Source organism: Rhinolophus sinicus, linkage group LG05, assembly GCF_036562045.2.
Source record: "Rhinolophus sinicus isolate RSC01 linkage group LG05, ASM3656204v1, whole genome shotgun sequence".
In the NCBI taxonomy this organism is placed as follows: Eukaryota; Metazoa; Chordata; class Mammalia; order Chiroptera; family Rhinolophidae; genus Rhinolophus; species Rhinolophus sinicus.
Window position 1 is genome coordinate 179691440 of NC_133755.1, and position 27518 is coordinate 179718957.

Consider the following 27518-nt stretch of genomic DNA (forward strand, 5'->3'; position numbering starts at 1 on the left):
GCTGGGCTAATAACCCAATGAACAGAGACAGATTAGCAGAAAATCAAATTTTAATACATGCATACGGGGAAGTCACATATGCATGAAAATTCCAAAGGCATTGAGGCAACATTGAGTATACATGACATTTTGTCCAAAAGAGAAAAGGGGGGTGGTGTATTAGATTTCAGAAGTGAGGATGGGTAGTTGAGGAATTGCAGAACACACGTCAGGCAAATTGTTGCTGGGCGATCCAGAAGCAATGGGACTGGGGGCATCTAGCTAACAGGCCCCTGCCTGAAGCCCTATTTGCCAGACTTAATTCAAATCTGGCTGCTCGGGAGAGCATCCCAAGATTCCCTTCCTGGAGCAGCCTTTCTATCTGAACCTCTTGGGCAGAAAGCGGGGAGGGCCACAGGTTCTTTCTGAGTCTTGTTTCTCAATAACCAGCTTAAATTCAGTACCCCAAAAGGCATAGCTTTGGGGGTGGCAAAGCTTTGCTCCCCTTCAAAACCCTTGGAGAGGAATGTAAGTGGGGGAGTAGACTAAAGGAAAAAGTTACGTTTCGCTGTCCCTTCAGTTTTCGCAAAAATAGCTATGTGACAGGTAATCTCAAATCCAGATCTGGCTGATTCATGAAGAGAGAAATAAATGCAAAATCAATTCTTATGAAGTTACATTGGGAGAAGGTGCTAATATTTGTTTTTGTTATTTCTGAGCAACATTCTGCAATGTCACACTTTTTTTTTTATTTTACCCACGATGTCATGTATTTTCAGTTTGTTCTTAGCTCAATTAGGTTTGTGTTGAATGTTTCTCTAGAATTTTATATTTTTTCTTTAATAAATTATATTTGTCAACATATCAATGTTCTGACTCTGTTCTTTTGTGGGTTTTTTTTTAAGTTTCATAGTAAGAGATTAATTTTTTCAAGTGGAAAAAGTTTTTAGTAACATAAGAACACACATTTCTTTGTAATCTATTGTCCAAGTGGTAGTAATCTCCTACTAAAAAAGCAGCCCCACCTTTTAAAAAGTATTTTGTGCTCTTACCCTTCATTTATAATTTAGATTATGGTTTCTCTCTCTGCTGAAATGAAAATAATGACCACTGCCTATGAAGTCTTTGCCAAATGGAACAGGGGATGCCACTGTCAAAATCTAAAAACAACAAATGTTTAATGAGCAAAGAAGTGAATGTGTAAGACCTAACATTTGCAACAAATAAATAAACTTCGAGAAATAACTGAAACAATTATCATTCTCGGAAATATCCTGTGTTCACATTTTTGTTCATTACATGTCCCATATTTCCACTGAATTCAACTCCCTTCTGTTTATATGTGAAGCTAGCATGTTGAAACAATAGCATGCAAGCCCAGTTATGTACTTTTTTCCTTCTTCCCTGGCTCTTCATTATGTAATGCATAGCTGGTAACCTGATCCATCTTAATAGTAGATTAAAATGCATGCAACTAATTTCTCTCTATAAAATTAAAGTATAAGACTGTCAGGATCCATAACTGCTTCTTTCAAGAAAGTGGAAGAACCTTAATTCATAATCTTATTTTTGCAATAAAGTTATGAATCATTGTGCACCGATATTCAGTGCAACAGAATACCACATGACACTCGACTCTTAGGAAAGGCAAGCTGTCAATCTGTGAGCACCATCTGGATGTCACCGAGAAGGACTTGGGACTTGGGTTGCAAAGCTGTCAGGCGTTGGAAAGCATATGGAAGTGGCCTGTTTGGGGCCACCGACTGTCATGGTGCTGCCTTTTCTCTTCACAGTTGTCTAGCATATTGCCACTGTCTGCACGAGCGTAACTTAATAGTCAAGCTTGAATCCCACTGTAGTTAAACCGGTGTTACCCTGTTAGTAAGCTAGCTTATTTCGCCTAATTGAGCCCAAAGTTTATTTTCACTTTATTAATAAAGCAAATACTCTGTAAAGAATTGAAGTCACTTCTACGCATAGGCTATACCTGAGCTTTTTCCTTCTATTATTTTCTTTTCCTAAGACTTATAGAATCCATTCTGTCCGGACAGGATGATGATGACGATAGCACAGCTCACAATTGAAGCTAAACGTTGCTTTAAAAAAATTGTTAGATTGCTATGTGAAAATCAGAATCCTCTCTACTTTGATCAGTTGTGTCAAGAAAAGTATAGAAATGAAATGACAAATAAATATGCATTTTTACTTAGCTATTTTTGTCATGTTGTACATGTTTAAGCTGCTTTGACTGATCGTACCTTTGGGTTCCATCTTTTTGGTATAGCTTCCTAGGATTTTAATGCAACAGCTCCCAAACAGAATGCTAAATTATTACTTATAATCCAAAAAATATGTATCTTCTTTGTGTGGAATAAATGTAAACTAATTTGGAGGAAGGAAGAATTCTAGATATGTATTTCACTGCTATAAATATCCATCTCACATGTGTGAATTGACGTCTCGTAGAATTGGTGTTACAGAGCAAGTAAGAGAAAAAGAAAAAAAAGTACTGTTGACAAAACACCATCCAGCCTAAGAAAAAGCTTCTAAGAGTTTATGGGAGCCAAACTGACAACTATTGCTGGGAAGCAAAATCTCAACAGATTGAGAAAATGCTCAGAAAAACAGCGGTTTTGCAACTTATTTTATACATTAGAATCCAAGGAGGAGGGTGCCGTGAAATCCACTGGTGGTAGATTAAAGGGGTAGGAGAAAGCAAAGCGGGGAAATCTCTGGGATTGGAAAGAAAGTAAATTGGAGAGACAGGTACTTCTTTTACATCGGTGGGTAGAGGGTAGTTAATAATTAACATTTTACAGCCCAGAGAGATGGTAGGTCAGGGAACAATAACAATGAGGGATTCTGTAGCTTCCTGCTCTGGTGCGGTGGGCTGCGCCCTGAGGACTCAGGAAAAAGAGAAGACTGACATTCCAAGGGTATGCTATCGTAGATGCAAAAAGGACAACAGACAGGCTCACTTAAGATAAACAGTGACCTTTGTCAAGGAAGCTACAGACCAAGGATGTGACTACCAGCCATGACCGGCTTTTAGTTAGGACTTTTCATGTTCAGACCATCCTGTGTGGTTACTTTCAGTCTCTGAGTTTGTAGGGCCTGCCATGCTGGCCTCCCCTGAGCTCGGCAGGTTTAGTGTGCGGTCTCTTTTTTTTCATCCCCAGCACCTTTCTGCCAAAATATTTGTCTAATATCTAGCGTTAGATTATTAATCAGAAAAGTGCATTAGCTAATGTGAAAGGGTATTTTTTTGCTAATTTGTTGCAATTTTCCCCTTTCATATTAGACTTTCTTTAAAAGAAGATTGAATAGGCATGGGTGGAGCAGCTGCATCTGTGAGGAGCTATAAACAGAAGCACAAGTCACTGTAATCTATAGCTAGCGCTCACATTCATTTACTAAATAAGGTTGCGAGCAATATTAGGTATGTTTTTCTGACACCTTTCCCTGCTGACAAGGACTTGGGTGGATTTAGCAAAGGAAGTACACAGGGAACTATTGTTAGCATTTATCAGCACATGTGATGAGTGGCCCTGAAATGAGCGCCTTTATCATCCAAGTTTCTCAGGAGCCTTTATTAAGGGGGAGCGGGAGTTGATCTAAACAGTATGCATGTGACAACCCACCTCACTGTGAAGGTGGGACTTTGAGAAGTAACCAGAAGACGGATTTGGGTGGGTAAGGTTGAAAGTAATTGTAAGTTGATCTAGCATTTTACGTTTCATTCATCATTTCCTAAATCCATAATAAAAAAAAATCATAACGACAGTGGCTGGTTGGGTATAAAGTAGAGATTGAACGGTGCAAACAACAAATAGTTGTTAATATTGACAGGTTATGGTACAAGGATTACCCAATTTCACAGATGAGGATAGCACAAAATGAGACAACTACCACATAATGTTTATTCTAAAGGAATAATGTGACTTTACCGCATTTTTTAATTCCTTCATATTGATTTTTTTTCGTAAAGTGTGAAATCAACATACATCAACCTCCTTAATACTTGAACAAGGTCCCAACACATTGAAACCATAATTTGATGTGACACAAAAGAGGTATTGTATGGTAAATTAACAACTGAAAGCTGTTTGAGGCCATTCCGTACATCTAAAACACACAAACATACCTTCACGTTCTTTATTTTTCTTGAAACAGCCATTGTGACTCAGAAGTAAAGCAGGTCTAAGACAGTCTATTAAAATCAACATTCCTGTCCACAGTGAGTGTATGCAGTCCTCGAGCCAAGCCACCTAGAAATCCCTGTGAATGTCAAACTGTGCCTGTTGGGGGATCTCTGCTCTCCTGATGTTCTATGCCCTATTAATCAGACCATGAGCAGACCTACAGTTCCCTACAATGTAAAAATGTCTTCCTTCAAGTAATAGTGACTTAATAAAAGTCTTCATCACTTCACTGGAGCTTTACTTGATGATACTCAATTATTTTCTCTTAGGCTTATGTGACAGGTTCTAATCACAGAAACTCTCTTCTCTTTAAAAAAAAAAAAATTCCCTTTGGCTCATAACACTGTGATTACGACAGCAACACTTAAAGCTGACTTTTTACTGACAGTGTTAGAAATTCTTCTCCAGGCAATGTGGTGATTCTTTGATGCTTATGTACGAATTATGCAACTACTTCACATCTCTCAGGAACGTTTCATACGGTAGTTCCGGGTACTATTCCATCATTGGTTTAATAAAAACACTAATGCTTGATTTTAGTAATATTTTCCACATGGTAGAACCACTGTTTTATAGATTAAAGGAGCAGACCTCTGAGGTCAACCTAAATAATTATTTTAAAACTTACCAAAATGAACAAAGTATTTTCCCAATCATGGAGGCTAAAAAAAATTAATGCTTTTCCTACCACCTTCGAAGTTCTTCTAGCTGGAGTAATAATCAAATTAATAGAGACAAATTAGCAGGAGAAAAATCAAACTTTAATATGTGTGCATGGGGAATTCACATATACATGAAAATTCCAAAGACAAGTGAGGCAGCATTGGGTGTATATGACATTTTGGACAAAGACAGAAAGGTTTAGGATGGGGTATTAGATTTCAGAAGTGAGAACGGGCGATTTACTGGTACTTGAGGAAGAGAGGAACAGATGTAATAGGCAAATTCTTGCTGGGCAACCCAGAAATAATGCCAGGGGGGGGGGGTGCGGGGGTGATCCAGTGAACATGCTTGGAGTCTTCCTGACTAATTAATTCTAGGGTGAGAATTCTCAAGGTGATTATGCCAAGTTTCCCTTCCTGAAGCAGGTTTTTCTATCTGAATTTCCTGAAAAAAAGGGGAAGTAAAAACTCTTCCTGAGTTTGTTGGACTTTAATTAATTTCAGTTCAAACTAATCTGCACACCAGGGTGGCACATTCCGGGGACACTCGCCCCGACACCCACACTGTCCACCAGTAACACAGAATGTAAAGCATACATACAGAGGTGGCTTTTTTCATGAGAATTTAGACCGTGGCCATATTTGGTTAAGTATTTTCCTAACTTAAATCTCAGCATATGTCTATATAATGGAACTTAAAAATCTAAGCCTTGGAACAAGAACGAATCTGCCATGATTCTCAGTGTTCAAATCCGTTGCACGTAATAAAATGACTCATGAAAGCATTTTGCTCAGTACGGGCACAGTAAAAGGCGGCTTCCTAGTTCCTTCCGCCAGACATAGTTACTATGTCTAAGCAGCTGGCTGTCCTCTCAGGGTGGCTGAGAACAAGGAGATAAGCAAACAGGAGGTGTGGGATGCGGGGGTTCCTGCTCTTCCAGCAGTTCTGTCCGAGCCACTAGGCAGGCACAACAGTCTGTGTGCACCTGCCAGCAGGGAGCCAAGGTCCAGAGCAGGGTACTCACAGGTGAGGAGGTCGGGACCTGCTGGGAGCAGCACCCATGGCCCTGCAGTGGGGGCTGGAACACAGAGTGATGACAGGGAGTATGCACCGTTGTTAGTTTCCTGATTTCAGGGCTAGTCTTGTGGTTTAGAGGAGAATGTCCTTGTTTGTAGAAAATACACACTAAAATATCGGGGGGTGGGGGGCTCCTGGTGAATGAAGCTGAATGTCATTCCATACGATTACCACCATGTGTATTTCTTTTCTTATTAAGTCCCTATTAATATCATTTTTTCTATTGTTTCAGTTGCTTTTTCATATTGATTGGTACAAGCATTTTGAAAATAAGGGAAATTAGCCCTTTGTCAGTTATATGCATTGCAAATATCCCCACTTCAAGTTTATAAATAAATTCACTCATCCTTTTCTTCTAGAACAGTAAGGGGGTTTGCTTAGTTCTGTTTCTACCTTTTAAATCTTTATCATATCTGGAATTTATATTGGTTTAAATAAAGAGATAAAGGTACAGCTGCATATTTTTTCAATTGATTAGTCAGTGGTTCCAGCATCATATAAAACATAGCCTCTCTTTTCTCCATCTTTGAAACACAGCTTTTTATCACGATCTATAAATTCCCACACTATTTGGGTCTAATTCTGGTCTCTGTTCTGTTCTTAACTATTTCCTCTTCAGAACCAAACTGAAGAGGCTCATTATTAAAGTTTAATAACACGTGTTACTAGAGCACTGTCTGATAGAACCTTCTGCAATGATGGAAACGGTCTGTTTCTCTGCCCACTAGTCACACTGCATCCTTGGAATAAATCTTTATTTTATTTATATTTCATTAATTTATATTTCAAAAAAGCCACATGTGGCTAGTGATATATTGGATGGCAGAGTTTTAATATCTTGTGGGGCTATTCCCTCCTCACTAACCTTCTTTCCAGAATTTGCCAGGCTACTATTCTCACATGTTTCTTTTTCTTCTTCTTCTTCTTTTTTTTTCTTCTCATAAGAAAACTAGATTTTCTGGATGCCCAGAAAAAATCCCATTGAATTTGTAAAACACTTCAAGTAGAAGGGTTATACCTATAGTATTATGTCTTCAAACCTTCTTTTAAGTCCTTTTCAATAGAGTTTTACGGTTTTCTTTACATAATTTTATACATCTCCTTTTAAGATCATCCATAGGTATTTTATCTTTTTTGTTTCATTTTATTTTGCTATAATAAATCAGTTGCTTCCTTCAGTTTCTTTCACTGTGTTTTCCCATTGCTTATTATTTATAGATCTATGGATAAAATACAGCTCTGGTATGTATATTTATAATCTTAACCGGATTCTCTTATTTATAGTTTTTTGGGTGATTCACCTTGTATTTTCTGGTTGTTAGTCATAAAATCTACACAAAGTAGCATAACTCTTTCTTCCAGTATTTATACATTTCATTTATTTCTCTTGTTTAACATTATTGCTTGCGATTTGAACCGCAATTTTGAATAGTTGTAACAATGGTCAACATCCTTGTGTTGTTCCAGATTTTAATAGGAAGATTTTTAGTGTTTTATTATTAAGCCGAATGGTGGCTTAAAAAAGCTCTTACCTTACCAACAGTTTTTAACATTAGAAAGGAATGTTGATGTTTGTCAAAATGCCTCTTTTGGTATCAACTACATGAGTTATATAATTTGCCTCCTTAACCTTTGCAATTATATATTAATTTGACCCATTTATATATTTTCTGTCAGCTCACCTACATATTCAGGATATAAATGCAACTTGGCTGGGGTGTATTTTTCTCTTAATGTGATGCTAAATCTCTTTAATAATTACTTTAAGATTTTGTGCTATGCAGAAGAATTCTCTAATTTAGAACCATTTCTGTCAGGTTTTGGTGTCAGTGGTTTTTGGTGTCAATCCTTTTTGAAAAAGGATTGTGGAGGTTTCTTTCTTTTAGTGGAGTTTGAATAGGTGTAAATATGGAAATAACAGTTCTGTAGACAGTTGACTTGAGTCACTCCTAAAGCCAACTGGGTATGGTATATTTTTAAAGGTAATTTATTAGTAGTTTTAATAGCATCATTCATTGTTATTAGTCTGTTTTCTGTCTCTTCTGGAGTCAGTTTGAATAGATTGCATTTTTCTTGACTACGCAAATATTGATGACATTAACCTGTGTGAATTCAGGAAAAGAGTGTTTAGGGGAAATATGATGATCTAAGGTTTTCATACGCTGAGTTATGATGCTGATGGGACATCAAGGAGGAAATGGCCAGTAAGCAAGTAGAATAAATGCCTTAGAGATATTTATGAGACATCCTGGCTTGCAAGGTTGCCACCTTCATGGCTGTGTGGGTTCATAAAATCACCCAGGAAAAACAAAGAAAAATGGTCATTTGTGGAACCCTGGAGACCCCAATATTTACCTGGGTAGGAGACAGCTGGCTCTTATAAGAAGCACATGGAGCCACTTTCCTTACCGTTTGCGCTGAAGGCACAGGAACGCTGAAGGCCGTGTAAAGACACACAGTGAGAGCCGCAAAGGGGTATCTTCCCCAAAGGAGAGAACACAGGGGAAAGACAGCTGGAAACTGAGGGACTTTCACAATTTCAAGGAAACTGAAGGAGAAGAACTCAGACCAAACCCTGATGGAGGATGGGGCAGAAGAGAATCACGGGACCATGGGGTTCACGAGACTGCCATCAAGAGAAAAGGGGAAGAAACCAAAGAGGAACAAAAACTCATGGCAGGAGTTTTAGAGAAATACTTATAAATGCCTGGAAACTCTATAATTAACAGAGCTGGGCTAGATGAGAAATTAACAAAGAAATGTAAAGCGCAAGTTGGACCTTGATGCTTTAAGAAAATCAAAGTTAAGTCTATTTCAAATTTCCTTCCACAAACACCATCCGCCACCTCCATTCGCCCCAGCACATGTCCACACACACACACACACACATGTCCACACACACACACACACACACACACACACGCTCACACTATGCAGCAATACAACTTTATAATAATGTGAAACTCATGACAGGTGACGTTGCTATGTTTTCCCCCCATTTGCAGTCCAACTTATGTTAATCATTTTTACTCAGGGCACCATCTTCCAGGAACAAAACCACCTATGTTTAAGCTTTGGCCGTCATTAACTAGCAACTTTACGCTCTTCAATCAACTGGCTTTCAACTTTCCTCCTATGATTAGAACCTTCCGTAATCCATATTAAAACTGACAGTCATGCATACTTACTGTTTCCGCAGGATTTTGTTCCCCATGAGGACCTTTGAAATACCCACGAGCATTCTAGCAACATGCCTTTGCCAATGAGTCTTCCCGATTTTCATTCAAAACCTTCTTTGAGTCCTGAAAGGACTGGGGTCGGGACATAGGTGTGATGGTGCTGCCACAGGGCTCGGAGGTGGAGAGTGAGCAGAGAGGGGTCAGAGTGTCACCCTGTGGTTTAGATACAAAGCCCAAAAAGGTAAGCCAGCTCCAGGTGGAAGCTCAGACTCAGGGAGCCCCCGCCCCCGACCACCACAACAGAAACCCAGCTGTCAAAGAGTGGGGACTGGCAGTGGGTGGACGTGGCAGGCGCCCTGGAAATCAGGGCCCAGATGGGGTCCCTGGGTGCAGGGAGAGCATACAGCTCCGAAAGGCAACACTTTTTCCACCTATCCCTAGGAAGTTTGTATTTGCCCCCTCTTAGGGAACTGTTTCATTCCTCATTCTTGGCTAATAAATTAGCGTCCTGTTTTCCTAGGAAATAAGAAGTACCACATCTTCTACCAAAAACATCAACTTCCCTACTGCATCTGTAGTCACAGGTCCTGCTTTCCCTCCTCCTACAAAGGACGCAGCATCCACTGTGCGATGGCCCACAGCCAGCCCCCAAGCTCTACTGAATCCCATCCTCTCTCACCTACCGCAGAACTTGCTTTCTACAATTATCCCACTTTTTACCCATGTCACTTTAAAAAGATGCCTTCCAATCTCCTCGCTCTTTTGGGTTTGTCACACCATTTCTGTTTTTCTCAACAGTTCTCATCCAGGTCACCCATGCCTTCTGCACCCACTCCTCCATCCTGCCCCTTCCTTCCACGGCCCACTCAGTGGGTCTTTCATGCTCTCACCCATTAGGATACGTCTTGTCAAGTCCCTGAGAACCTTCCTTTTGCCAAATCCAGCAGTCAGTTCCTTGTCCCCATCTTTCTCAAGCTCTCAGCGGCTCTAACCAGTCCACCCGCCTTGACCTTGACCACAGCCTTCTTGGATTCCACACCTCCGGCTCCCGAGCTCCTCCCAGCTCATCGGCCACCCCGCCCCCATGCCCCCTGAGGCTCTCACAGCTCTGCAGGCAGCAGGGCTCAGGGCTCAGGCCATCCCTATTTCAGCTGCAGTCTCCTAACACCTATGCCAGCAAGGGTCACTTGGAAATGTCTGGGGACACATGTGTCACAACTGAGGGAAATTCTGTAGGCATCTGTTGTGTCGAGGGTGGGCACAGATGCTGCTGTAAACATCCCACAATGCATATGACAGCTATTATCTGATTTTAAAAAAATAGTGCCTGTTCTGCTGAGAAACGCTGTCCTAGGCCACGGTTAAAGCCATTTTATATACAGATGCTGAGTCCAAGGCCCATATGCTCCTGACTTGCATATCCAGTTGCCGACTCCACATGCCCATTTGGGCATTTGAGTAGGTGACACACCACTCTGTTGCTCCCCAAAGTCCACTCTTCTTTGCTCATCATTTGCCTCTCAGTCAATGATGCCAGTGACTCAGGCCAAAATCCTAAATGTCATCCTTGACCTTACCCTTATGTGACACACCCTTCCATCAGTGGGTTGTGGCTCTGGCCTCAGAATAGCTCCTGGGCCCAATCACTTATCACTAAATTCAGGGGCTGACTTTCCAAGCCTCCACTGTCCTTAATTGGACGTCCACAATAGCCTTGTACTTCTCACCTCGCTTCCACTCTCACTGTCTCAAGGTCTCTTCTCCATGCGATATGCATTCAGCATTATCTTCTTAATGTGGAAATAACTTCCCAGTGGCTTCTTGTCACACTTAGGATCAAACCCGCATTCCCAGCAGGTGCATCCAGATCTTTGGCCGGTGCAGCCTCCCTCCTACCTGTGCAGCCTCCCTCCTACCTGTGCAGCCTCCCTCCTGCCTGTGCAGCCTCCCTCCTGCCTGTGCAGCCTCCCTCCTGCCTGTGCAGCCTCCCTCCTGCCTGTGCAGCCTCCCTCCCACCTCTGCAGCCTCTCTCCTGCCTGTGCAGCCTTCCTGCTGCCTGTGCACCCTCCCTCCTGCCTGTGCAGCCTCCCTCCTGCCTGTGCACCCTCCCTCCTGCCTGTGCAGCCTTCCTGCTGCCTGTGCAGCCTCCCTCCTGCCTGTGCAGCCTCCCTCGTGCCTCTGCAGCCTCCCTCCTGCCTGTGCAGCCTCCCTCCTGCCTGTGCAACCTTGCCCTCTCCTGCCTGTGCAGCCTCCCTCCTGCCTGTGCAGCCTCCCTCCTGTCTGTGCAGCCTCCCTCCTGCCCGTGCAGCCTCCCTCCTGCCCGTGCAGCCTCCCTCCTGCCCGTGCAGCCTCCCTCCTGCCCGTGCAGCCTCCCTCCTGCCCGTGCAGCCTCCCTCCTGCCCGTGCAGCCTCCCTCCTGCCTGTGCAACCTCCCTCCTGCTCATGCAGCCTCCCTCCTGCCCGTGCAGCCTCCCTCCTGCCCGTGCAGCCTCCCTCCTGCCCGTGCAGCCTCCCTCCTGCCCGTGCAGCCTCCCTCCTGCCCGTGCAGCCTCCCTCCTGCCCGTGCAGCCTCCCTCCTGCCCGTGCAGCCTCCCTCCTGCCCGTGCAGCCTCCCTCCTGCCTCTGCAACCTCCCTCCTGCCTGTGCAGCCTCCCTCCTGCCTGTGCAGCCTCCCTCCTGCCTGTGCAGCCTCCCTCCTGCCTGTGCAGCCTCCCTCCTGCCTGTGCAGCCTCCCTCCTGCCTGTGCAGCCTCCCTCCTGCCTGTGCAGCCTCCCTCCTGCCTGTGCAGCCTCCCTCCTGCCTGTGCAGCCTCCCTCCTGCCTGTGCAGCCTCCCTCCTGCCTCTGCAGCCTCCCTCCTGCCTGTGCAGCCTCCCTCCTGCCTGTGCAGCCTCCCTCCTGCTGCTCTCTGCCTCACTCCCTTACAACTGGCCCATACCAGCCTTTTCCATGTTCCTCAGAAGCACCAGGTAATTTCCTACTGGAGGCCTTTAAGGTTTCCGTTCTTTGCCTGGAACCTTTCCCCTCCAACCCTCCCCAATGAGCAGACCATCATTCAGGTCTGTCCAGATGCCCTCGCAAAAGGCCTGCGCTGACCCTGTAATCCTACAGCTGACCCTATAGAAGAGCTGCACGCCCCTCTCCCCAGTGACTGTCTTTTCACCACGCTTTATTTTCTTCCATGGAACACACGGCTGTTTAAAACCAAATAATCACCTACTAGTAGCGTATTAGCTCTCTTTCCCATTACAATGTGAGTTCCATTCTGGGCAAAGACCCTACCTCTTCACTGTGATATGCAGTGAAATCTAGAAGAGTGATGTACACAGCAGGAAGTCAGAATGGGCACAGGGTGAATTGTGCGTCTTCTGCTACAGATGGAGCCGGTACAGTACAGAGGACTGTGGTGGGGAGCGCAGGAGAGGGACCACCCCATCTTTGTGATAACACCTCCCACTTTCCCAGGGCACTTTCTGTGAGTTTCCCATACATTGTGTCGTTTAGCCAGGGGCTGTGGAGCCAGAGCATGCTGGGACGAGCAGACGGGCACGCTGTTAGTTGGCACCTGGGCTGAGATTCACCTTATGCCCTCCTGCTGCCCCCACAGTAGACTTGGGACAGGAGTGGGATGCAAGCTTGGGAGCCCCGCTTCAAGGCAGAGGAAATAATGCAGGAAACGATGTGGTTATGGAAACTCACAGAGCACCTGTAGATTTCTCCATAATGTATCGTAAACTGAATTAAATAAGAAAGGTACAATCCAGCACCTAAAACTATGCCATTGTTTGAAACTTCCAGACATACACTGATTCAGAGAGAGGCATTTGTGTATCTTTTCTTTATATTTCTTGAGAAGTTAAATGTGGGTGAGCGCATGTAAATGTTTAAAAAGTCTCTGCAATGTCATTACTATCTTTGCTAATAATGATTGAAAGGTACTGAATGTTTACCAAGGGCCAGATGCCATCCTCAGGGCTTCCGTGGATTATTTTATGGAATCCTCACGACATCCCTAAGAAGTAAGGTTCATCACTATCCCCATTTTTTGAGAAAGGCACATTTAGGCTTAGAGATGGTGTTTGACTTGGGGCAGGTCACGCAAGTGAGGGGCAGCGCTCGGCTGACACCAGGGTGGGGACTCTGAACCACCTCATTATTCTAACAACTGCACATTAGAGACAAGGCAAAGTTAGAGGAAATAATACAGTCCAAGATTAAAATAAGCCTTGCTGTCAGCACGTTGCTATTGAAAAAGTCAAGCAGGCATTTTGGAGACAAAATCCATAAGAAAATAATGGAGCTGGTCAGCCCCAGCTGTCTAGAAAGCATTTCATTGTCTTGTAAGTAAACGTGACATCATCAAATGAATATTCTTTTTCCCCAAATCTTATTCGTTGTCACCCTCTTCCACTTCTCTGTGCCTTTGTGTATTTGGTCTAAGTTCCCAAATAGAATAGAACCTGAAGACAGGGATCCTCTGCAGATGGCTCCCTCTCCAGAGCCTAAACCTGGGCATTGAAAGAGTGACATCCCGTCTGTCCTGCGCAGGCTCGGGCTAGGAGGTGACTGGCAGTGACCGAGCCCTGCCGTGAGCCAGGCTCTGTGCAGGCTCCGTCCCTGTGCAAGACACCGAGTCCTCACAGCCACTCTGTGAAGCAGACACCGTCCTTTTACTCATATCGCCATTTACAGCTGAAAAGCTCAGGCACAGGGGTCATGTTTCATGACAGCACAGCCTGTCTTACGTTGAATCCAGAGGACTCTGCTTAGGTCTGACGACCAGGAAAGGAAGGTATCTGCAGTCAAGGGGACTACTTTAGAATAATAGAGGTTGTGAATAAACAAGGAAAGGTCAAGAAATAAGATTGCAAAGAAGCCCAAGCTGCCGAGGACCCTCGTGAACGTGTGCCGTGCAGGCAGAAGCACTTTGTCTGGGCGGGTTTGAGGAAGACCCAAAGTTGAATGTCACCGGTACACCTATGACAGGGCAGAGTCTGCCTATTAACAGGCTCAGGGCATTGGTGGGCTGAGCTGAGGATCCCAGGCCCTGGGGACTTACACAGCCAGTCGTTTAGGATGGAAGGAAGTTTTCTCCCTGCAACTCTGGGGTCTGCCTGAGGGTGTGTGAATGCAGACGGCTGCATCCTGCGGACCCAGAGATGTCCGAATTCAGTGCAGAGGACAGCAAATCCAGAAGCTAAGTAGAACGCTTTCCCTAAATAATTAATTGAACTCATCAAATTCTGACAATAAGCTGAAATTTAAAAAAAAAAACCAAAACCTTTTATGATAGAATACAGAATTATCTGAAAAATGCAGGGAAACTAACCCACTACAAAGACTATATCAGTCCATAAATGTGTTTGCAGAAGAAACATGTTGGATTTCTCAGAACAGCCTTCTGGAAAGAAAAGTACCACAAGACCCATCACCATCAACCCTGTTACTGACCTCAGGGACGTGGGAGATGGGAGAGTGTGTCAAGGAGAAGAATGCGTGAACAAACGCATTGCACAGAAACCCACTTTCATCAGCGCCATTCTGTGCACGCTCACAAATAAGGACGAAGGCGTAGAGCTGACAGAACCCTAAGAGAGCGGAGACATTTTGTCCAGTGCTTCCTAGACAGAAAAATTAAAGAAATTTCGAGCACTAAGAAATAATGTAGGCTCTGCAGAAACAGATACTGACATCAGAGAAACAAGGAAACATTTATAAACGTTAACATTTATAAAATTACTAGGACTAGACTGTATGTATCCCAAGGAACGAAAATAATTGACTTTAACACTTAAATTGTTACTTTTGAAAACTCGTGTATCATTGAAGTCATATCAGTATGTCATAGAAAAGTTAATGATTATTGAGCTCAAAAAGAAAAAATAAATGAGACTATAATATTATTGGGATTATTTGACAATGTTTAGACATCTTGCCCTAAATGATTACCAATTAACTTTTACTAAAAAAAAGTAGTAGGTTTGGTATCTGTATATCATGCGTAAGAAAAAGAAGTAAAATAGAAGACTATTAAGAATAAATTAAAATATTAAGAATAAAAAGTATGTGTCCCATTGAGAAAGCGTTTGCTGAGAGCCTGCTGTGCTCCAGGCGTGACACATGGACATGGGGAGTCAGAGGAAGGAGGAAGGAAGGTCCCAACCCTCAAGCGCATAGTCCGGTGAGGGAGGCAGATGACCCCAACCCCAAAGCACGAGGGGAAAGTTCATCCTATAAGGGAGGAAGTCTGAATAAAGGGCTGCAGGAGGACTCCGTTTGTGAAGAGAGGAAGGAAAGAGAAGGCTGTCGGAGAGGCTTGGGCAGAGGAGTGTGTTTTGCTGGCTTTGGCTTCTGGTGGGCTTTCAAGAGGCTGAAAACGGAGATGACATGAAAGGGAGAGGACGTGAAAACAGGCAGAGAGGCTTGAGCTGTAAGGGGGCGGGAGTGCCTTCCTAATTGCATTGTTTTTCTAAACAGTGCGTGGGAAACCAAATAGAGATTGGTGACTGTCTCAGGTTCCCCGGAAATAGGCTCTGAGATGGAGATTTTCACACAGAAGCAGTACCTGTAAGAGAGTGAGAGAAACAGGAGTGGCCAGAGGGAGCAGGGCTCCCAGGTCGTCTCCAGTTGAGTGAGGGGGCTGGGTCTCACACCCGTACAGCAGCCAGTCACTGAGTGTGGGCTGCCACGGCTGGGGGTGACCTGGAACAAGGTGAGGAGAGCAGTTCCCATGGGGAGCCCATGCTGCAGTGCTGGGGGGTGAGCACCTGGGCAATACTTGAAGCAGCCTGAACAGTGGCGCATGATGTGAAGTGAAAACTAACGGAAAAGTGTTGAATCCTTTACATTGACTTCTATTTAAATAGCCAGTTGGACTAAGAATCACGGTAAACCATACACGATTTCATGCTCATTTGCTTGCCGCATACAAAAGACATGACTTCCTGCCTTTCTAATGAGTTAGACATTGAAGATGCACCAAACATACATAACACGAGGCTGACAAGAGGGCTGGAAACCATCACCAATGCTGCGCCGCCCCTCGTGGCAGCAGTGCTGCCAGCCCACCGTCGTCACAGGATGTGCGCCAGGCTATGTCGGCAGTAGGAGAAATAGCTTTATTACTGACCAAAACCGCGATGCTTTAACACTGAGTTCCTCGAAAACATTCACTTTTATACCCAGACCCACATATGCATTTGCAAGAAGACTTGCCAAGCTGGCTCAGCCAGCTAGTGCCACAGAGATGAGCTGCCCGCCTGCAGGAAAGACTGACCCACACTTGGCATGTTAGTGCATTCCTCCTGCCAGGCTGACACTGCCAGCCAGAGATTACAATAATAATGCATGAGGCACATGTGCTGAGCCACGAAGATATGTCCAAGGTGGGAACAGTCATCTCACCTTAGAAAAACAGCAGACTAATGAAGATTTTTAGTTTTATCTTTTCAAAATTTTTATTAAAGTATATTGGCATACAGTTTTATATTAGTTTCAGGTGTACAACATAATAATTGGACATTTGTAGCCCTTCCTGTGTGCTCATTACTCTAAGTCTAGTACCCATATGTCACCATGCAAAGTTATCACCCTGTTATTTACCATGTTTCCCTTCACCTTTTTCATCCCCCCCTTCCCCCCCCCCGGCCACCATAGGTTTGTTCTTTGTTTCTATGAGTCAGTTTTTGTTTTTAAGTTTTCATTTGTTTTGAGTTTGTAAAAGTCCACATGTAAGTGAAATCATGCTGTATTTGTCTTTCTCTGACTTATTTCACCTGGCGTAATACCCTCTTAGTCCATCTATGTTGTCGCAAATGGGAATATTTCATCTTTGTTATGGCCAAGTGACGTTCTGTTGTGTACATAGACCACTTCATCTTTATCCATTCACCTGCTGATATCTTGGCTATTGTAAATAATGCTGCGATGAATGTAGGAGTGCCTATATCTTTAGAATTGTTTTTGTTTTCTTTAGATATATATACCCAGAAGTGGAATTGCTGGGTTATAAGGTAGTTCTACTTTTAGTTTTTTTCAGGAACCTCCATACTGTTTTCCATAGTGGTTGCACCAATTTGAAATCCCACCAACAGTGCACGAGGGTTCGCTTTTCTCCACATCCTCAATAACACTTGGTATTTGTTGCCTTTTGACAATAGCCATTCTAACAGGTGTGAGGTGATATCGCAGTGTGGTTTTGATTTCTATTTCCCTGATGATTAGTGATGTTCAGCATCTTTTCAAAATTAACATATGGTTAAGGATCATACAGAGAGGCTGTAATTGTGAAAGAGAAAAAAAAACGTATCAAAATGAGCATTAGTTCAGAGTTTGGAAATGTAACCAAAAGGATTGTTAAAAAAAAAAAAAAAAATATATATATATACACACACACACACACACACACACACACACACACAAACACATAATTGTTTATTATTTCTAATGTTGGTTAGATGAAAAGGAGATTTTTTTTTTTTCCAATCTACTAGTAATAATTATGACAAAATTCCATGCCCACCCAGGGATTTGACTGGTTCTCAGACAATGAATTCCTCAAGTGAGAGCTAGTAGAAAGATTTGCAGAATCAGGAAGCGTAGGCAGGGTTCTGGAGTCTAGAGGGTGCTTATAATCAGCGTATGAAAAGTACTGAATAGATGGGCCTGGTGATGGCAGAGGAGCGTTGGAGGGCCTCTTTAAAACAAACCAGTCTTTAAAGAAGAGAGAGAGAGAGAGAGACAAAGTGCTAAAAGCACACCTAGACGAGTCTAGCCATACAGTGGAAGCCCCACACTTGCTAAATAGATTAATTAATTCAAAATTAGGTTGGCGGCCAGTTTATCACAAAAGGATTAAGGTAGTGCATCTTTCTCTGACTGTGCGATATGATTAGTAAGCCAATTTTATACCAAAGATTTCCTTTTTATGGAAAACATACAATCCTTTTTTAAAAAACAGTCTTGGTTTGCTGGAGAAATAAAGAAATGGCATAATTATTTTTATAAAAGACATAATTATTTTTATAAGGTGTCTGAAAGTAAAAATTTCACCTGAAAATGAAAGATATATTTATAAATTAGAATAAACGCAGACTGGGACAATCCTCTAGGAAAGCGGCCTACATTTGGACACGTCAGATACGTCTTACAGGTCATGAAATGGGTCTAGTTATTTTTCCATCTTAGATGGGTTGAAACTTAAGGTCTATTCAAACGTTCAAACCTATAAAACCCTGTGTAAAAGAAGTTTTCCAAATGGCTAGTTCACTTTCTCCCTGGAACATTAAAAAAAGAGCGGGGGCGGGGGGAGGGGATATCTAATTCGGAGAAAGGAGATTTCATTTGGAGTTTCGTTTATTAAAATATTAAATCTCACCACACTAAAAAGTGATAAATTTTATGTCAGTGTAAATGTCTTTGCAAAATCATGTTCAAACACCAATTCTGCTGCTTCTCAAAGTGCTCAGATTGCATCTGACAGTTTGCTTGCCAGAATCATCATTTCATGACTTAGCGAGGAGTCGTCTGTGGGCCTTGCCCCAGCCAGAGTTCCAAAGGATTTCCGCTTAGGCTTGAATTTCCAGAGCCTCGGCAGCACCACCGTTTTAACAGTCAAATACCATCGTTTTCCCCTTTCATCAATTTCATGACTGTTTAAAAATAGTAAGCTGTATCTGCCAAATGCTATTGGGAAAGGCTGTTAAAAAGAAGGAGAAAGCTTCTCTGAAGAAATTTGGGCCAGAGAGGAATTTTTCTTAAGAAAGAAGAGAAGATGATGAGAGAAGTGCTGACTTTGTCTTAGGAGGACCAACGACTCTATAGTGCTCCCAGTTTCTACGTCAGTCAGCCTCTACACGGTCTCCAGGTGACATTTCCCATTTCAGGCCCAAAGATTCATACTAAGTTCCTCTAATTAACAACCTAATTCACTTCTGACCCCATAATGAAACTCTTCAGCAGTTTGCTTCTGGGCATTGAAACAAAATAAAAACGATGAATTTCATGTCACCATCGTTGACCTTCTGTCCAGGGGCCTCAGAAACCCCCATGTCCCACTGAGTGGCCGTCTTCAGGAGTGGACTGTGCCCCTCTCGGAAAGCTCTTGGCAGAGAAGACTTTATGCCCATATATGTACTCCTTGTGTCATGCGAACGCATGAAGAACTCCGCAAATACGAATCTTCTTTACTCCACAGCTCTCCTTTGAGACCAAGCATTTCACCACCAATTTTTAACGTCTCCATAGCAGCACAGATAGTTGTGTTCTTTCCATTAGGAACATATGCCCTTGGAATAGCAGCTAAGCAGTTTATCAGCCACAAGTATTCCTGGGTGCTTGCTACAACTGTCTACACATCTGCTTGTTGCTGCTGAGAATACCAAAGAGGCAGTCACCATAAAACCCTAAAACATGGTTGAAGATACATGTACAGAACACAGGATGGTATATAACTGGACGCTAAGTCACCATAAGTGCAGTAGGAATTGCAGGAGGTTGGGGGGATGGGGGGGACTAAAATGTCATCATAGCCTCAAGGGATCAGAAAAGGCTTCCTGCAGGACCTAGGCCTTGAATTTGGTTCTGAACGGCAGTTCTTGGAGAGAGGAGGAGGCGGAGGAGGATAGAGAAGCATCTTTGTCGGGAAAAGCACCCCAGGAGAGAGGTCTGGAAATCAGTAATGAGTGTGGCAGGTAGGATGGAGAAGGGGGGGAGGAGTGGGGGGAAATATGCTGCAATTCGCAGGCCCAGCCAAGAGACCCAGGCAAAGGCAAGTTTCTCCCCCCAGCCCAGAAAACAGACACCGCAGACTGGGGCGGCTGGCAAAGGGTGTCCCATGGACTTCAGGAAGCCGAGATCACGGGCAAACCAGCAACAGACCACTGGGCAGAGTTTTCTACCTGCCGTGCTGCGATCTTGCTGCTTACTGCTTTTCTTATCTCTTGCCTCCAGCTGCCAACTTTTTTCCTGTCCTATTGACCACTCACTGCCACGCCACTGAATATGCTCACAGAACAAAAAGAACAGAAGTCCCTGTCATTTCGTTAACAGCCTGCCTGGTCCTGATCAGGTTTTCCTGGCCACTCCCTTTGTGAGCCATGGACAGTCTGCACCCATACACAGCACAGGAGGGTCACGCTGCGGTGATGACGACACCCCAGCCTGCTTCGTGCCCCTGCGTGGGGGACACAATTCAGGACAGATGTATTAGCTGCTCTGCCAAGTCACGACAACCGTAAGCCCAGCTCAACTGAGTCTGTTCACTTCGGTAAAAAGTGACTTCACAAAGTGCGTCTGGCAGAGGCTAGAAATCCTTGACTTACTTCATCTTTCCACCGGACCAGCATCCAGCTGCATGACTCAGTTGCCTTCCTTCTGACTTGATTTTATTTTTATCCTCAATACCCTCTTCCCTGCCTGAAAGTACCCACGTCCCCTTCTGTGCTCCCTAGATCTACCCAAGGATTGGGGTGATGAGAGAAGCGGGCACAGAGGAGAGAAAAAATCGGCATAGCCACTCTTGCTCAAGCCCTCAAGAGGACTTGGGCGGAATGGGTCCCTGAGGTTCCATAAATGAGACAGCCTGTGCCCGTGCAGCAGTTTGTGCTGAGAGGCTCCTGGAGCAGAGGAGAGGACATGCCCGCAGTTCTCTACTTGAGCACACTGCCACCTCCCTCCCTTTACCTTCAGCAGAAACCGTGCATCCATCACAGCCCCGTACCACAAGCTGGCATAGTTCAGAATCATTGGACAATTGTCAGAGAGCCACAAGCTGAAGCCCGCTTGCTGTCTCTGAGCTGGGACTGCGCACGCAGGAGCCGCCCTAGACCACAGCCTGGCTCAAGACTGCTGAGCTCCCCATCACTGCATGAGACTAAGTCCTGCTTCGCTCCGCTGCAGCTGGCAAGTCGTGGTTTTATGGAATGCGCATTTGCAGACATTTCCTCTGCGGTGTGTGCTGCACAGCGCTGAGGCTGGTCGAGAACAAATCAACCATCTCCTTCTGTAGATGACTTGAAGAGGACCGCTTATTGCCCAGGCTGTAGGTCAGCTCTGTTCTCACAGTCAAACACCCTTACAGAAGTCACATTCTCCCACACAGACCGTGACAGGTGTGACCTGAGGCTAGTGACTAACGACAGGCCAATGCAGTTATACTCGTTTTAAAAATATTTGTGACCAGGAGAAAACATAAGGAAATGAGATTAGGGTCACATTTTTGTAACAGAGGAATGCTCCCTGCCCGGGTGCGATGTCCACAGCTCCGGGGGCCCCTCAGCTGCTCTGACACAGCGGCCACGTCTGCATCTGAGGGTTCTGCTGTGGTGGCTCTTAGCTCCTGCCTGGGGGTGCAGAGGAAACCCCGTGCCTTATCTACCTCGGCAGCAAGAAGGGAAGGACATGAGGGGCAAAGGAGGAAGGAGGAAGAAGGGGCAAGAACAGGGAGGGAGGAAACAAGGTGGGAAAGGCGAGGGGATAGGAGCAGCGGCGAGACGAGCAGAGGAAGAGGCTCTGTGTTCCTGGCATTGTTACTGGAAGTACACACTTAGCGGTTTGAATGCTACGTGCTTCCTGAAGGTACAGCAGGGAAAAGGAGTTGTTCCCTGTGGACGGGACAGACCAGGAGCCCTGGTCAGGAATAGCTGCCGGGAGGAAGAGACAGACGAGTCCCTGGAGGTGGCAGAGCAGGGGAACAGTCCAATCGGACCTGGGCACAGTTAATGGCGTTTCTCACTCAGGAGGTTACTCCCATCTGGAGGCCCTGGGCCCTTCCCCGCTGCACGTGCACACACACACACACACACACACACACGCACACACACTCACACACACACACTCACACACACACTCACACTCACACACACACTCACACACACACACACACCCCTTGCCTGCCTCCAGGAGCTTCCACTGCTCAACCAGCCCTCAGCCTCTCCTGACCTGTTCTTCTAGCTGAAACCCTGCCCCAAGCAACTGGGCCACATCCCTCCAGAGTTGTAGCTGGGGCGTCCCTGTGTGTATAGCCCAACCAGGACAGCGAAAGACATCTCCTGGGAGAAGGTGGTCTCAGCAACAAAGCTGGGACTCCAGATGCATTTTCCTGCTAAAATATATGAGGTAAAGTTATATTACATAATATAATCAAGAGGGTGTTTGGTCCCCCATGAAAGTATCCTTTGGAACAATTGGCTTCATCACCCTTTTTACACAAACAATATCATCATGTATCCTCTCAAATTTTCATCTTACCTGTCTCATGGTAGGAATAGCCTGTTTACTGTCATTGATGTCTTTCTCACCTATTGTTGTGTCTTATACATGCTTCTTAGGAGATGTAAATAATTTAGGAACAAAGCTGGAGATGGATGGAAAGATGGATAGAGGATGGATGGATGGATGGATGGATGGATGGATGGATGGATGGATGGACTGATGAAGAAAGAGCATACCTGCCAGTACAAACAGGGAAATAGTGAAGGAATCCAGGAGTGAAAGGCCTGCAAAAGTCATTTTACAGTTTACATAGACATTAACTTAGAGAGAGAGAGAGAGAGAGAAATGACAACGACATTGAACTTGAGATACATTACTTTCTAAATTACTCTGAGTAGGTTAAATGACTTTTGTGTGCTAACCCAAAGAAATAACTACCTTGTATTTCACTGTGTGAGAAAATACAGTATGAGTTTATGAAAAATGGAAAAATGTTCATGTAGAGATGATGAGGGATAGGCTAGTCAGAGAGACCACCGAGGAGGCTGGAGACAGCACTTCCAAGTAAGAAATGGCAATGGCTTCAATGTGTTGGTGGCAGAGGAGAAGGAGAGAAATGAAAAATCTTTGAAGAATGTTTAAGAACTGTAAAGGACCATCTTAATAATAATTATAGGTGGGGGGTGAGTGGCTAAAAGATGAAAACAACGTTCTGAAATGGGAAACACAGAATAAGAAGCAACTTTGTGGAAAGAAGAGAAAGAGTAAGTTGTGCTTTTGTTTGTGAGGATTTCATCACCTGGGGGACGTCCAATGGGAATGTTCCCTAAATAATTCGACATTCGGTCCTGGGACTCAATTTTTTAAATGCCTGGTAGGAAATAAGAGATTTAAGAGTCACTGGGTTTTAGAGGATAACCAGGGTCATTGATGGAGGAGATGGACCCTCGAAAATAGTAAAGTCTTGGGTGAGGTCCTGGGTAACAGCTACATCTAAGGGAACGACAGCTCCCGAAGGGGGCAAAGATGACATAGCCAGTGATGTGGGAGAGAAACCAGGAAGTTCCCTCTGTGGAAACCAAAACAAGAATGTGTTTAAAGAAAGGGGGCGTGGTCAAAAATTTCTCTTAGAGGCCACGTGCGATAAGGAATGAAACTGGATGGTACAGCCGTTCTCGCTCTTGGAGAAAAGAGGCCAGATTACAATGGGTGGGAAAATTAAGAAACAAATGAGAGCAGAGGAAAGGAGCAAGTGTAGGCAACTCTTTCAAGAAACTTGGTGGTGAAGGTGTTAAAGTGGAGGCAAATTTTGGTAGAGTTTTGGGTACAGAGAGAGATTTGCTGTTTATTTTAAAATGAAAAAGACATGCCATGTTACAGTAAAGAAAGATATAAGCTCCATGAAACTGAAGGTACAAAAGAGAAAGAAAGTAATCTATTGGCTGAAGCCCCTGAGAAGGTGGGAAGGCATAGCTGGAAGTACATAATTGGAAGAAAATGCCTGAGATTATAAAGTGAAAGACCTGGACTCTGACAACTATAGGACATCGAAGAAAGAAATGGAACAAGATACAAATAAATGGAAGGATAGACCTTGCTCATGGACTGAAAGAATTAATATTGTCAAAATGTCCTTACTACTTAAAGCAATATACACATTCAGTGCAATCCCTATTAAAATACCAATGGCATTCTTCTCAGAATTAGAACAACTAATCCTAAAAATTATATGGAACCACTAAATACCACGAACAGCTAAAGAAATTTTGAGAAAGAACAAAATGGGAGGTATCACGCTTCCTGAGAGAAAAAATATACTACAAAGCTCTAATAATCAAAACAGTATGGTACTGGCATAAAAACATAGATATATAGCTCAATGGAATATATAATAATAGAGAGCCCAGAAATAAACCCTCACTTATACAGTCAATTGATCAAAGAAAACAAGGATATGCAATGGGGTAAAGACAATCTCCTCAATGTGGTGTTGAGAAAACTGGACAGAAACATGCAAAAAATGAAATTGAACCACTTTCTTACACCATGTACAAAAATAAAGATGGATTAAAGACTTAAATGTAAGACATGAGACCATAAAACTCCTAGAAGAAAACATAGGCACTAAACTCTCTGACATCTTTCTTAACAATATCTTTTTGGATATATCTCCTCAGGCAACAGCAACAAAACCAAAAATAAACAAATGAGATTATATCAAACTAAAAAGCTTTTACACTGTGAAAGAAACCATCAACAAAACAAAAAGAATGGGAGACAATATTTGTAAATGATGCATCAAATAGGGGGTTAATAATCCAAAATACATAAGGAACTCATAGGCTTAACACCAAAAACCAAACAACCCATTTTTAAAAATGGGCAGAGGACCTAAATAGACATTTCTCCAAAGAGGACATACAGATGGCCAACAGACATACGAGTATGAAAAAGATGCTCAACGTCACTAATCATCAGGGAGATATTACCTCACCCCTGACAGAAGGGCTATTATCAATAAATCAACAAACAAGTGCTGGCGAGGATGTGGAGAAAAGGGAACCCTCGTGCACGGTTGGTGGGATTGCAGATTGGTGCAGCCACTATGGAAAACAGTATGGAAGTTCCTCTAAAAACTGAAAATAGAGCTGTCATACAATCCAGCAATTCTACTTCTGGTATTTATCCAGAGAAAACAAAAACACCAATTCAAAAAGATATACGCACCCCTATGTTCCTTGCAGCATTATTTATAATAGCCAAGATGTGGAAGCAACCTAGGTTTCCACTGACAGACAAACGGCTAAAGAAGATGTAGTATATGTACATACAATGGAATAGTACTGAGCCGTACACAAGAATAAAATCTTGCCATTTGTGATGACATCGATGGACCTAGAGGCTCTTATGCTAAGTGAAGTCAGTCAGACAGAGGTAGACAAATACCATATGATTTCTCTTATATGTGGAATCTAAAAAAAGGAACAAAACAAATGAATAAAGAAAACAACAGAAAGAGACTTATAGAGAACTAGCTGATGGTTGCCCAAGTGGGGGATGGGAATTTTTATGAATTCAGGAATAAATAAATCGGGGGGGGGGGGGGGAAGCTACCGCAAGGGATGATCACTTTTATTGCTATAGATGCGTAAGAGAATTTAAAACAGGATTCTGCTGGACGTTTATCACCTGAGGTAAGTTCAGTTATGTCAGCTGAATCTGAGCTTACAATAAACCCATTAGTTACTTTGAACTGGTTAAATGTTTAACGGAAGACTTCATGAAATGTTTTACTGATTTATTCTAATAGTTACTACAACCTTCTGAAATTACTCATTTAATAAATCCCATATAATTAAAAATAAGGATAGAAGTTTCCGGCATGGTCTGAGCATTTTAGAAGTACCGCATTTCCTGTTGCCATCTAATACACCCAAGACCCATAATATTTTCCCTTTTGCATGTTATATTCGACTGATAATCCTGAAGCATGTAAGAGTATATTCCATTTCTATTAATTAAGCATAGCGTAACCTTCCGGAGACAAAGACTCAATTAAAATAATTTCCCAGTTTCTCCACTGTACATAGCTGCCCTCCATGACGGTAAGCCACTTGAATAAGTGGAGGTGGTTTTTGTGATGCGAGAATTTATGTCTCAAGTGTATGGTTCTCGTTTATTTATATAACGTGAAATATCTGCTTCCAAATTCCTCAAGAGCCTTCCCCTTTGAGAAGGGGTTTCCTCGCGCCCATCCTATGCCATCTGTCCTCTGTGTCAGTATCCACACACCAGCAAGGAAATGGCGTGCCTAAAGTTCAATAGCTGACCAGAGCTGAAGAGAAATGAGCAAAAGTCGTGTTCACTGCCTCTTCTATATTTCTCTCTGGAATTTTTCATTAGGTTTTATAAGGTTTTAATATCTATATTATAGAGAATTGCTTTCGACTTTTCAAAATTTCCTTGCTATCCTCCGTGGGGATCCTTAAAGGATACGGTTTCTTTTTTAAATTCTGCTCTTGGCAAGCCAGTTTATAGTTTAGCTTGGTGTTTTATTATGGTCAAATATTGCTTTTAAGGAAGAGGCTTTGGGAAAACCTGCAAACTTTCTGCTTTCCCAAAGGTTACTTGTAGAACTGATCTCCAAGCATTTTTTAATCTACAAATATCTGTTTGTAATTCTTCCTGTCAGGGCAACAGTGGCTGCAAGATACTTTGGAACTGTGATGGCATACACCATACAGATGTCAGCGCTTAATATGTAAAAGTGGAACAACTGTTCTCCTCCCATCTGCCAAAGCACATGCATTTTTCTTGATACCAAAATGCAGTTCACCTCCAAGTGGGTTTCCTAACAACACTGCTGTCCCTTTTCCATCCCTCCAAGCGCCATCTTGAGCTCACCTGCTCCTTCCAGGGACTCTCTCAGTTATCTACAATTGTGATTTATTTATGTGTATTTATGCTTTTCCAGCTTCTTTCCCCTTTTGGAAATTAATCTTTGTGACAGAAGAAACTGAGTTGAATTTCCTCTCTGTATCCTTAAGCCTAGGTATTTTTTCAGCACTTCATAAATATTTGTCTACTGACTAGTTGAAGAAGATTTAGTCTGCCATAGATGCAAATGAAATTCATCTCATTTTCTGAGTCAGATTGATTGGTGGAATGGCTGTGCTACACAAGATTCTGAGTCTTTCCCCACCCCCAGATTAATGAAGAGCCATAATCAATTAAAACTGTCTGCCACAGAGACTGCCAGAGGAGGTGGAGAGAATGCAAAGTCAGGCCAGGCATTTGCCATTAAGGGGGTATTGAATGGTTGGTGAGTTACAGATAAAATGGTTTTGAGATACAGTGATGTGGAGATATTTCCTTTAATTAGTATGATGAATTTCATCGGCCTTAAACATATATTCGTATGTGTGTGTGTGTGTTTGTGTGTGTGTGTGTGTGTTTGGTTGGTTGATTGGTGAGTTGTTTTGGTGTTTTAGCGGGGTTAGCTTCCATCTCTTTAGTCTGACACTATAATTTTTGGTCACGTGATTGTTTCATAAAATTGTGTTGAGATTGTATGCACCCTGGTTTACAGTAGTTTCATGCTCTTGATGGATACAATCTTACATAAATGGATTTCTGTCTTGGTGAATATTTTCCATATAAACATTTTCTACCGATGTAGCTAATTTGACGAAATGTTATTAAATAGGT

At 43.3% G+C, this 27518-nt stretch overlaps 1 protein-coding gene and 1 long non-coding RNA gene across 3 annotated transcripts in view; both read left to right on the forward strand.

The window, feature by feature from the left end:
- The window catches only part of PACRG (parkin coregulated), a 451953-nt gene that overhangs the window by 348503 nt on the left and 75932 nt on the right, over positions 1-27518 (forward strand). The window lies entirely within an intron of this gene.
- On the forward strand, positions 5756-27199 carry LOC141571733 (uncharacterized). Its single transcript, XR_012496813.1, has 3 exons — positions 5756-5870; positions 20049-22214; positions 26503-27199. It is a non-coding gene; the product is annotated as an uncharacterized LOC141571733 (long non-coding RNA).